General features: G+C 32.6%; 1 long non-coding RNA gene across 7 annotated transcripts; it reads right to left on the reverse strand.

The window, feature by feature from the left end:
- Nucleotides 1-4,793: 4,793 nt before the first annotated feature.
- Nucleotides 4,794-9,677, reverse strand: LOC115958921. 7 transcript variants are annotated; one of them, XR_004084723.1, is made up of 6 exons: nt 9,248-9,675; nt 8,797-9,125; nt 7,183-7,269; nt 6,352-6,398; nt 5,943-6,018; nt 4,794-5,060 (listed from the first exon to the last, which is right to left on the reverse strand). It is a non-coding gene; the product is annotated as an uncharacterized LOC115958921 (long non-coding RNA). The 7 variants fall into 7 exon arrangements; XR_004084722.1 differs by having other exon boundaries at nt 8,797-9,000; nt 9,037-9,673; XR_004084719.1 differs by having other exon boundaries at nt 7,183-7,313; nt 8,797-9,677.
- Between the last annotated feature and the right edge of the window lie 2,632 nt (nt 9,678-12,309).

The following is a 12,309-nucleotide window of genomic DNA, read 5'->3' on the forward strand; positions in this document are numbered from 1 at the left end:
AGGGTGCATCACTTCCAAACTATTGATATATTTTTCATGAATGTGATTTTTCTTCAAAAAAAAAAAGTAAAATGAAATTTGAGTTTCCAAAGATAGTTTCACTTGACATATTATATTCGTGTTTAATTGTAATAAAAATACTAATTAAAACAAAAGCCAATGAGCCTGCAACTGGGAAATCCATCCAAGAGCTAAGCCCCACGACAGAGCAATATATATGCTTCTCAATTCCAAAAGGGAGGACCAACCGAACAAGTAAAAGTAATCCAAGTAAGCAACGCTTGAGAAATCAAGGTGGTCCATCCAAGGATCCAAAGAAAACCCATGAAATATCTTCTTGACTTTGGAATGGTGAAATGGCTGATACAGAGATTAACCTCCTGCTATTGTATATTTTCCCGGTAGATTCCTCTTAGTTCCTAGGATTTAGGAAGGTGTATTCATGCAAGTAGTTTACTTGTAAGTTTATTATATTTAAGTTCTTAGTTGTTAGCCTGTAAGATCCTTTGTTCCTTATCATCGAGATCATATTTCATGTTCAAGCTGCTGCTTACTATCGATAAGTCCTGTTTACGTAGTGACTTAGCATGACTTTAGTTTACTTAGCTTATTGATACTCTTGAATTAGAATTGCAATAAGAAATCAGCTCTTGGTACATGATTGTAATAAGAATTTAGCCTGTTGATTTCCATCAATAACTGTTACTAGCATCATCTTCAATAACTACATCAATTTGGGGAAAAGAAAATCCTCTTAATTAAGGCATCATTAACTGAACTACATCCCCTTTGAGAATTGAATTCAAATCCCCAAATCAACGTCTTTAGCAAACAAATCGAAGCATCGATCATGGATACACCGGCACTCATATTGATTAGGCAAAATTAAAATCATCTCAAACAAATACAATCAATTATATTGGTTCTGATGATGCTCGAGATCGTCAACCAAATTGCTCATCCAGAATGGAGTCATCCTATGTCAGCCTGACCCTGAAGAGATTGAATGTGAAAGGAAGAAGAATGGGTCACCGGTGTGGTGTCTACCACAGAACCTCCGATGCTAAAGTTAAAATGGCTAGAATAACAATAACAGAATGTCAATCATTGTAAATTTAGAGTGTATGTGTACCTGTGTTTTGGATATTTTGGATCAGTATTTATATAGGTGTTTTCCTCTTCCTTCTAACCGTTGATGCTGCCTTAATGGTGATTTCATTCTCATATCAGTAACGCCTTCATAGAGCGTTAATGGTGGGTTATTTCCCCAACGGTATAGAAATTCATCATTACTTTGTAACGCTTCATCAATGATTAAGGACGGACAAGTTCGTACTAGCCCGATGACGATCACTGGTTGGACGGTTCTTAGAATTGTCCTCGTCCTCGTGTCTTCCTATAGACGAGGATATAATCGGGACCATCAGGTTCCAAATGTATCCTTCAAAAGTTCTCTTAATTGAGACATCACCAAACCACCACATTCATTTTAGAAAAAATTCAAATCCCCAAATCAACTTCTTAAGCAAACAAATTGAAGTTTGACAAAAGTCATCTATACACCTACAATCATATCAATCAGGCAAAATTAAAATCATTTCAAACAAACACAATCATTCACATGGATTCCAATCTATCCTTTATTTTTCTAAAACAAATACAAATAGAGTGTGATTGATTGTAGAGGCAAATACACATAATCGCATTGCAGTTTCTTATATAAACCCAGATACAGTAAAAAGGTCCAGAAAAGGACAAAACAAGCTGCCAGAGCACTCTGTAATTGCGGGAAAGAGACCATATTGGCTACAGAACGGTTTGAAAGGAATCATTTAGTGTTGAGAGAGAATTTGAGGGAAATTTCAGGTGTACGACTCTGAGTCCTTCAATGAGACAATGAAATGTTTACATGCGAGCACCTTTGTACTTCATGTAATGGTTGTTGGGTCAGAGTTGGACCTATAGTAAAGACAGAAATCACAGGAACTGCAGTAGTATTTTGGTTTTACAGGAGTAGAAGGCTATATGTAGTGCAAATAAAGATCTAATTAAGAAATATATAATGGGAACAAATAATCATAGCCATCGAAGTAAACCTCGTTTTTACACCATAGACTGCTATTTGCCGCTCCAAAAGGCCAAGATCATGCTTAGAATGGAAACAAAAGTTAAAAGATAAGCAAGTTGTCTTGGGTATGTGGCACGGGTAGCCGAAAGATATGCAGCTAGGCAGTGAATTATAATGGAGGAAGATGAGAAACCTAAAGCCAGCAAATCAAATAGCATAAATTTTTTGAAGTTTCCGTTTTCTCTTAAAAATACTATGCCTTTGTCTTTGTATCCTCCAGGCGGGTTGATGGCTGCTGTGAAGCTGAGACTTGCAATGATTGTGGATATAACTAAAAAGACGCGAGCCAATTTCTCATAATATTTACGTATAATTTCCTCTACCCTAACCTCTCCAGCCTCTTGCCTTTCCTTTTCTCGTCCGTCAACCATCCGATCCAAACTGAGTAGAGCGAAGCCTCTATTCAACTTCAACTTTGACATGATCCTAACCTGTGAGTGTTCACGAGGGGAAACGTGACTGACTAAATTCCTTAAAATAGCAAATTTCCATCTTCGAACATGCAAGGTCTATGTATATTCTTACATGACAGACGACTCAATGAGTCAATGTTGAAGATTTAATTTCATGTTAGCTTTATTGGATGATTACTCTAATGATTTTATTTAGCAAATGAAGTAGAATATTGCATATATATATATATATATACACACACGTGTGTGTGTTTTTAAGTCATTATTTTTCGAAACTTAAAAGTTAACCCTTTTAAAAGTGAAAAAAATTATAAAAAAAAAAAAAAAAATGTTTACACTTAAAACATCAAAATAGATGTTAAAAAATTGGTTGTAAAAAGTGGATATAAAAATATCATTATCTTTGAAGGAAAATGTTAACCAATTCTCTAAGGACATTTACTTGAGCTTTCTTATTTACTACTTTTTTTTTACCCTTAATTGTAATGTTGTCTCTCTTCAATATATTTTTTTTTTTTTTTTCCTGGCTTGTTCAAATATTAGGAACTATAAAACACTCATTAGGTAAAAATTATGGAGCGAAAGTGGTTTTTTTTTTTTTTTTACCTATATAATATGTTTTTAACAAATAATGAGAAAATTGAGTTAATTTTAAAAAAAAAATTTTAAAGACTAACACATGGATTTAAAAAACCAGATCGGCCTGTTCAACCGGAAGCCGGACACTAATTTGGTCCGGTTGCTTCACAAAACCAGAAATGTCATAAAAAGTAAGTTTAACCGGAATCCGGCAGTTGAATCGGCAAAATTGCAGACCGGAACGGTTTGACCGGCCATGGAGCGGTTTGCTTAAAACACAAAATCGCAGCAGCAGTAGTTTGATAGAAGGATCTGAAGATTCTGAACATAGCCATCTTCCCACTTATCTGAAGTCTGACCGATGGGAGTGTAAGAAAAAGAAAAAAAAAAATGAAAGTTGTGAGAATAGATCTTTGTTCTTCAGTCCCTATCCATGGGTGTGGTGAAATAGTCAAATCGATTTCAGTTTTTCACACACACATAGAGAGCTCTTAGAAAACTGAAACTTTTTGTTTCATACTATTATTCTTTCACCTGGGTGGCGTGGCGGACTGCATAAGCATAAGTATTAGATTAGGCCTTTTTATTTTTTTAATTTATACTACTGTTTAATGAGTTTTTCTTATTTGAGTTTCTTATTTTTTTTGGTTTAAAAATGCCATAAACTTCTATATTCAAGTAAAGATAAAACTTAAGAACAATATGGTAAAAATATAATTCTAAATACCACTAGAATATTGTCTAAAAAATATGATTACTCTCCTGTTAATTTTTAAATTATTTTATCCACTTATAAATTGAGGAATTTAAAAAATCAAAGAAAAATAACCATATCAATGTCAAGCATCTGTTCTTCCTAAATCAAAACCAATCAGACCACAATACCAAAACCTAAATCATATTTTCAAATTTTTTTTATAAAAAAAAATAAAAAAATATTTCCTCTGTTTTCATCATTAAGTAGGCAACATTTCCCCTGTTTGGTTTCAATTGAAAAACTTAAAATCAGAGAAAAGAGAAAGTGGAAAGCAAGCGTACCTAGGCATTGAGTATGGATTTTGATTTTCAATTGAAAATAATAACAGGTAGAGAATGAGTTACATAATAGAGAGAGGAAAACCAAAAGATGCAATGGCGGCAACCAATGGTGGCGACGGCGGGAGAATCTGAGTTTTGGGTTTTGATTTTGGGGAAAGGATTGCAGCTGTTGAGTTGTGCAAGAGAAGGTGGAGTCGTTGAGTTGTGGGAGAGAAGGACTGATGGTGGTTTTGGGTTATGGAGAGAAAATTGAGAGTGGGGATGGGCAAAGAATTTGGTTTGAGAGAGGAGCAATTTTTTTTGTATATTGGGTTTTATGTATTATTGGGTTTTAGAGAAAAAAAAAAATCAGAATTTTTGCATTTTTGTATTTTTTTTTTTAAATAATGCTGACGTGGAAAATTGTGGTGCTAATAGAGGCTTCAGTTTTATATATATACTAGCCGCTAACCCGTGCGATGCACGGGATAGTTTAACAAAATTAAATTGTTGCACATCAATTATTGCAAAATGGTAGAAGAACTAAGAATAGTACATTGTACTCATATTCTGCATGATGACAATAAGGTTATAAAATAAGAGTTGAAGGGAAAAATATCAAAAGAATACAATTTGACTGGAGAGAGAGAGAGAAGCAACTCATATCCAATATCAATTATCAAATAACTCTTGTATGTAAATATCATACACTACAACATTAGAGGTATAGATATCATAACAATGATAACCGACTAAATCACATTAGTGGAAAGTCTTGTGCCACTCAGTTGTAAGCTAACAAACATTAACAACCTCCACATCATTAGGTTTTACATGGATTGAGGCATTGTGTACACCATATAAACTTATCAAGAATTACCTCACGATGCTCCTAATTGAATTGCATTGGTTTGGGGTAACCTCTAGCAAAATAAGAAAAAATAATATCTATCAAAATAAAAACTTAAGCCAAAAAAATATAATAGAAGCCATGAAGTCAATAAAAACAAATTTTAAGGATAGTTCAAGCTCAAAATTAAATGTGTCAGTTTTTTCCTACTTAATTTTGTAATTAAATATCCCTATTCAAAATTGAAAATATTAATGTTGTCTACTATTCAAATTTGTGTAGTAGTAATTTAAATATTCTAAAGCTATATCCAACCAAGAACCATAAAGAAAGGCAGAGGGAGGAAGACTGATTTAAATAAAGAAATATGAAGGCCTCTAGCAAAATTCAAACTTGTAACAATAGTGAGCATCACCTCCAACTTAAACATTAGAGCCCTTATGTATGCTAAAATTATCATACATGAATATGTTTATGGAGTGGTCTCAACCCTTGGCCCAAATGATATGCATTTGGTTGTAGTTTTTATTGAGGTCTTTGACTATATAATTCCTCAGGGGTTTACTTTTGGGTGGGTATACAGTCATGAGGCCTCTCCTAAATTTTCAATAAAACCCAAAAACCTATGCACTATCATGGGCTTTCAAGTGGGAAAACATAATTTCAGCTATAATACTTAAGCTTATAACTTTAAATATACATGCAGAATCACTACTTCTCTTTTGCATAATTGGATGCCAAACGCAAGCATCAAAATGTGATTTGATTAGGTCTTTTCTTTATTCTGCTTGATAAAACATGTATTTAGTGCTCAATGTTTATTTTGTAATTAGAAACTCTTCTCAAAATAGTTTATGAATTGAAGTATAGCTCACATTTCCTAGAATGCATAAGGAGCACACAAATAACATTAAATCTCATGCTCAAACATTATGTCCAGTTTCATAGTAGTTACCTGCAAAACTATTGAATCTTTGACTCGTATAATCCTTTTCATGGCTAATTTTGGGTATCACTATCACTTCTTCTACCTAAAAAAACAACAAATTCCAAATAAGAAATCTTAACAGCAGCAAACCCATGTCTAAGACATTTAATCAAACAGGTAGTATGTACAAACTCAGAAAACATAAATATTAACTTAAAGGGAATCCAAAACCATGTTAAATGAAAACTGATATTTTTCACTATAAACAATACATCACCAGCAACAATGACGATGAAGACACAATTAAGGACATCAAACATGCTTAGAATAACATGTGTTATATCATACCTTTACCAAGTGTAATACAAGACAAATTATTGTATCTGTCCAAAAATATGTCTAATTCCTCTATCAAAATTATTCATTGACTGCATACCTTCACACACGATCAGTTCTCTGCATACAAAACTCCTCAGCAACCACCTATTATTTTGTAATACAACTCTACAAAGTTAAGTTGATAATCCACTTCTTAAAATTTTAAAAAATCAAATGAACTAACGAAAAAAATCTAAAGATTTTCTAAAACAAAACCAATAACTATATAGCATCAAATCAACTGTGCCTAAAATTTTTATTGAACCCCATAAACAAAATCTATTTGCAACACACAGCCCATATATATCACTGAAAATTCTGAAACCACAATCTACATCAATACATCAACTTCAATTAAAAATAAAAAGAAAGAAGAAATCAAAGACAAAACAAATGGAGAAGGAGAGAGACTTTTACAGGAGTGGCAGAACTTGAATAGATTACCAATCTAACAAAATAAATTTAGAGTGACCCTCCAATGAAATAAATTTAGCCCAAATAATCCATTTAAAATTTGAAATTTAATCCAAATAATTCAAAAAAAAATGAATCACCAGGCCCATTCTTAGGCCTTTCAAAAACATAGGAACAAAAAAACCATTAAAAAAAACACCATGGCTTTTGCCAAAACCTACAGCATGAACTCTAATGGCATGACCAGCATTGGCCTCTCTAAACAGGCCAAACATGTGATAAAAATAGAGATTAGTGCAACAAAGATCTCCTCCACAATGGCATCGAGAGTATTAAGTATTATCAGCATCACTGGCCTATGCACTTGGTGCATGTAATTTTAGAACTAAACTGGCCAATCTAAGTAAAGCTAAATCAGATCTGCTAAGAAAACCTAGATATCAAAATTAAGCCGAGCTTGAAGCTAAAGCAAAACCTGTAGGATTGTTGTCAGATTTTGAGGGTTGGGAGGCTCTTCAATACTATCTCCACTACGAAACCCATCCATATCCACAATATTTTCCTACAAAACTTGTAGAATTTGATTTTCTATGATTGTTTCTCTCACTTCAAAAGAAAAAAATAATAGAGAGGAAAAAGGGTTAGGAATTGAAATCCCTAAATTGACATAAAACCTAATTGAAGACATAATTAAAACACAACTTTGAGCCTATGTTCTATTTAAAACAATTTCAATTTCAATTTTAAACCATATCAATAAAAGAAAATTGAAACTTGAAAAAGATCGGTAACTATCATTTCATCAAATGAATAGCATGCAAATTTCATCATTTAAATTGGAAAAAGTAGCTACTTGGAAGAGGTAGTAACTATCATCAATATACAATTTACAATAAACAAAATGACTAAAATTGTATTATTAGTAAAATCTAACAAATCACTACTAAACTGTTCCAATACCAGAACTTATCTTGTTCCTAGTAGGGACATAATACATGGTCTCAATCAACACACTACATTCTCCCTCGAATCTACATTTTAGTAGAAGGATCCCATTTCTAGCCAAATCATTTTTCCTTGAATACCAAGCAAAACAAAAACAAAAAACAAAAGGTATATTATGTCCTAATAAAAGCAATCCTCAAGATTATTAAAACCTGATGTCAGTAAGAGCACCTCAATATAATTCCACACATTCAGCGACTATGCAACAATATTGGTTGTAAGGGGAAAAAAAAATGCACAACCCAAATGTATAATCCAACAATATGCAGAAGATGCTCTTCTTTTCTAATAAATCAGATCATTCACATAAGGCATAATAGAAATTAGAATTAGAAATCTGAATAAAGAAATACAAATAAGAAAACTCAAGACAACCTAAAAAAGATGTAATCATTATTTTTCTTTCAAAGAAGGGAGGGTGGCGGGGGCAAAAAAAAAAAAATACAGACAAGTGAAGGCATTGCTTCCCATAAGGGCCACAACATTTTGCACAACATTCGGCAGGAAAATCAAAAGATTCCACCAACAAATTCCTCAAAACTTTCAGGTGATTCATGGTTATGGTGATTTTACAACATAAAACTGCATAAGCAATAAATTCTTTGAAAGTTTTAATAAAGAGAATTGTACTTCAGTTTATGAGGTTATGAGGTTAAAAGAAGTACAATGTATGTATTAAAAGATTGGTTATGAGGTTAAAAGATTCCATGAACAAAAAATGCATGTATTTAAAACTATTACTGCCAACACTAACAGAGAACAAACACCTGAGAGTATAGCTCTCCCAGGCATTCTATCAAACACCTATTAGGAATCTCAAACAACTATAGTAACCCACCCCAACCTTCAAAACAAAAATAAAATTCCCACAAAAACACAAACATTTCAGTCATATAGCAATATGCAACAATACCCACAAAAAGAAATTTTGAATTTTGGGGTTATACCATCCTCCTTTCCTCTCATCCTAATAATTCCAATTCTCCAACACTACCAACCATGAACGGCTAAATAAAAACAAATCTCAAGAAAAACCCAAAACCTAAATCATAATGTCCAAATTTTTAAAACAGAAAATAATTACCAACAGTAGTCTGACGGTGGAGGAACAAATGCCTGACAGTGGGTGGTGGCTCTCTGCCTTACAGACTTGCTTCGCTTGATCTCTCTTTACCTACTGACTTTCACTCTCAGTGTTCAGAGATTGCGTTAGGATTTTTGGATTGCTCTCTTTTGATCTTAGTTACAGCCCCGTGGGTCCTTCAAAGCAGGCTATCTCCGACTAATTCTGTAAGAGTACCGGATTTAGAAAAAAAAAAATTACCGGTAGCGGTTTAGGCGGCCTGATGTTGGTGAGCGACTGGCTTGCCGGTGGATGATAGTCTAAGTGTCTGACACTCCGAGGATTACTCTCTCAATTTCGTGGCCACCCAGGAAAAGCATAATCAGTGGCCACCCAGGAAAAGCATTCACATTAAAATCTTCAAAAGGAATTCAAAATTGCAACAAGACTTAAGTTTAATTATAAAAGTTACCTTCTCAGCAACAAGAAAGGCAGAATAGAACCCCACACCAAATTGACCAATCAGACCATTGTCTGCTCCAAGATCCCTATTTTCCTAGCAAATTTTAAGGCTGGAAATGTAAGCTTCAAAGCAGCAAGAACTTTGAAGTACCATTCTGAGCAATAGTTCCAAGACAGTCAATGAGCACTTCTTTGGTCATTCCAATACCAGTATCTCTGCAAATTCATAAGATCCCATCTCAAAAACACCAAAGATTATACTGTGACCCACAGGTGTGAGGGGACGCTCTAAGCCCATTTCATAATTAGTAAATGCAATCTCATATTAGAACCGTTACATTGAATGGTCGAAATAACGTGAATGTGGGGGAAAATATGGTAAACAATCAGTTACTTTTTAATATTTATCGTTCCTAATTATTTGGTCTATGTTCTTTAATACATATATATATATATATATATATACACACATACAGGGCACAAATAACTGGTTACTTTTAGTATTGATCGTTCCTAACTATTCGGTCTATGTGTATATATTTGTGGCGCACTTTGCGAGAGAGTGAGAGAGAGAGAAGAAGGGGGGGGGGGGGGGGGGGGGGGGGGGGGGGTGGGGGTGTCTCAGAAAGCTCTAAACCACTAACCCTTCCCTTCCCACGGGCCCACACCACCATGCCATTAAGAGTTTGACCACTTCTTTAATTCAGTATCATTTCAAAAGTTGAAGAAAAAACTATGATTTATTGACTTACAATTTCACCTGAAAGAAATCTGTGGGCAAGGAACACATCTACATCATACCTGAAAAGCCAGAAGTCTGATTAAAAAGCTCAAAAAGTTTTAACTAAGTTACAAGCACTATAAAAGGTAATTAGTGAATTTATATATATATATATATATATATATATCTTACTGTTAGACCCTGATACCAATTATAGTCAGACCAAAGCAAGAAAACTATTGTGATTGTACCTACAAAAAGCTAAGCCCTTCTAAATTTTATTGTCATTTTTTTCTCATTTATTTTAAAATCCTTTTTTTTATATATTTATTTAGGGGTGGGTGAGAGGAGGTTAAAATGCAAATCTAGAGGGATCAAAATTGTAAATTAAACATTTTGTAAATTATTTTAGTAGATATACATTCCCGCTTCTGGTAAACTCAATGATGAAAGCCAACTATTTTTGGTTGCAACTGGAAGTCAATGGGGTGGATTGTTGAACACACTAAGCAACTGTCCAAAATAACTGTTGTATTGTTTTTGACAATTAATAACAAGAATTTTTACTTATATATATATTAATAGCTTTTATATTTGTTCTAAGAAGAAAAGATTGAATTTTTTTTTTTTTTTTTTTTGCTATTTACATTTTTAAAATTTTCATTTTAGCTCATCATGTCTGGTTTCATTTTTATATTGACCATGATGATTATATTTGTTAGCAATTTGACCTTTAAGTGCCAAATAAATATTGTCTATTATGACATGTCACTCATATAAGTCAATTTATGTTAGTAATATGATTGTTAAGTGCAGAATAAATGTTGTCCATTAAGACATGTTACCCATGTAAGTCCTTTTTTGTTAATAGGGAAATGCTAATGGATTATAATAATATGACTATTAAGGGTCTGTTTGAAATCCGTTTATTTTGCTAAAACTGAAAAAATTTTGCTGAAAGTACCGTAGATAAAAGTAAAAACTAGTTAAAATAGTACAATGGAATCCATAAATAATACCAAAAAGTGTAGTGAAACCCATAAATAGTAGCAAAAATAAGTTAAATAGTAAAATAAACTGGTTTTTTAATTTGTGCCAAATGCACACTAAGTATCAAATAAGTATTTTTCATTAAGAGGTACAACTCACCCATACGATACTAGGTGTCACAAGATTATTAAGGAAATTAGACGACATGAGTAATATGAAATGGAATCAAATATGTAGGGCCAAAAAAAAAAAAAACATAAATGATAAAAATAAAAGGGTTTTACTAATGTATATACCCTAAGGGCATATATTAGTAAACCATTTCAAAAAACATTTTATGGGAAACTGAAAAAGTAATTAACTATTTTGACAGTTTTTTCAATTTTCCATAAAAACTTTCCTAAAATGAATGATTAATGTATACTCACGTGATGGCTAGTTTAAGGTAAATAATGGATGGGGCTATATTTTCTGATATTCAAAGAGTTAGGGTCTGTTGGGCTGAGGAGAAGAAAAAGTGAGAAAATAGAAAAGAGTTAGAATGAGGAGAAGAAAAAGTGAGAAGATAAAAAAGAGTTAGAATGATGGAAAAGTAAAGGGATAAAAAAAAAACTTTTTTATTTGGTTGAGCAAAAAAAGGAGGATATATAGAAAAAGTAGTTTATATAAATTTACTCTTATACTCCTGCAATTTGTTTTATTTTTCTTTATAATTACATTACATTATATTATATATGACAATTATAGAGGAGCCATCCATCATTTGGTTAAAAAATAAATACCACCATTGATTCAAAAAAATTATAAAAAAAATTTTTTTAAAAAAAGCTATTGTTAAACACAAAAACAACTGTCGAGACTTGGTTTAAAAAAAAAAAAAAAAAAAAAAAAAAAAAAAAAAAAAAAACAGTTTGATAAAATAAAGAAAATTTGTTGAAAGAAAAAAAAAATCCTATTGTTTGATAAAAGAAAGAAAATAGAAAGACCAATGATTAAAAAAAAAAGTCTCTGTTTGAAAAACGAAAGAAAACACGTTGAAAAAAAAAAAGGAAAATGAACTGAACCTAAAACACAACACAAACACAGTGAAGGGAAGGGCACATTTAGTAATTTGTCATCTACTCCACTCCTCTGCCATTTTTTCTCCTATAAATCACTCCAATTTGGAGAGGTTTCTTTTTGATAGCACAATAAGAAAATGCATAGGTCCCACCAAAATCCCTTCTATTTTTCATCATTACCAAACAACCCTACAACTTATTTTCTTTCGTATTCTTTCCTCTATTTTTCATTCCCCCACTTTTCACCCAACCAAATTGACCCTTAGTGTTAGTTTTGTTATTAGCAATGAGCATGAAGAA

Source organism: Quercus lobata, chromosome 9 (genome assembly GCF_001633185.2).
Source record: "Quercus lobata isolate SW786 chromosome 9, ValleyOak3.0 Primary Assembly, whole genome shotgun sequence".
NCBI lineage: Eukaryota > Viridiplantae > Streptophyta > Magnoliopsida > Fagales > Fagaceae > Quercus > Quercus lobata.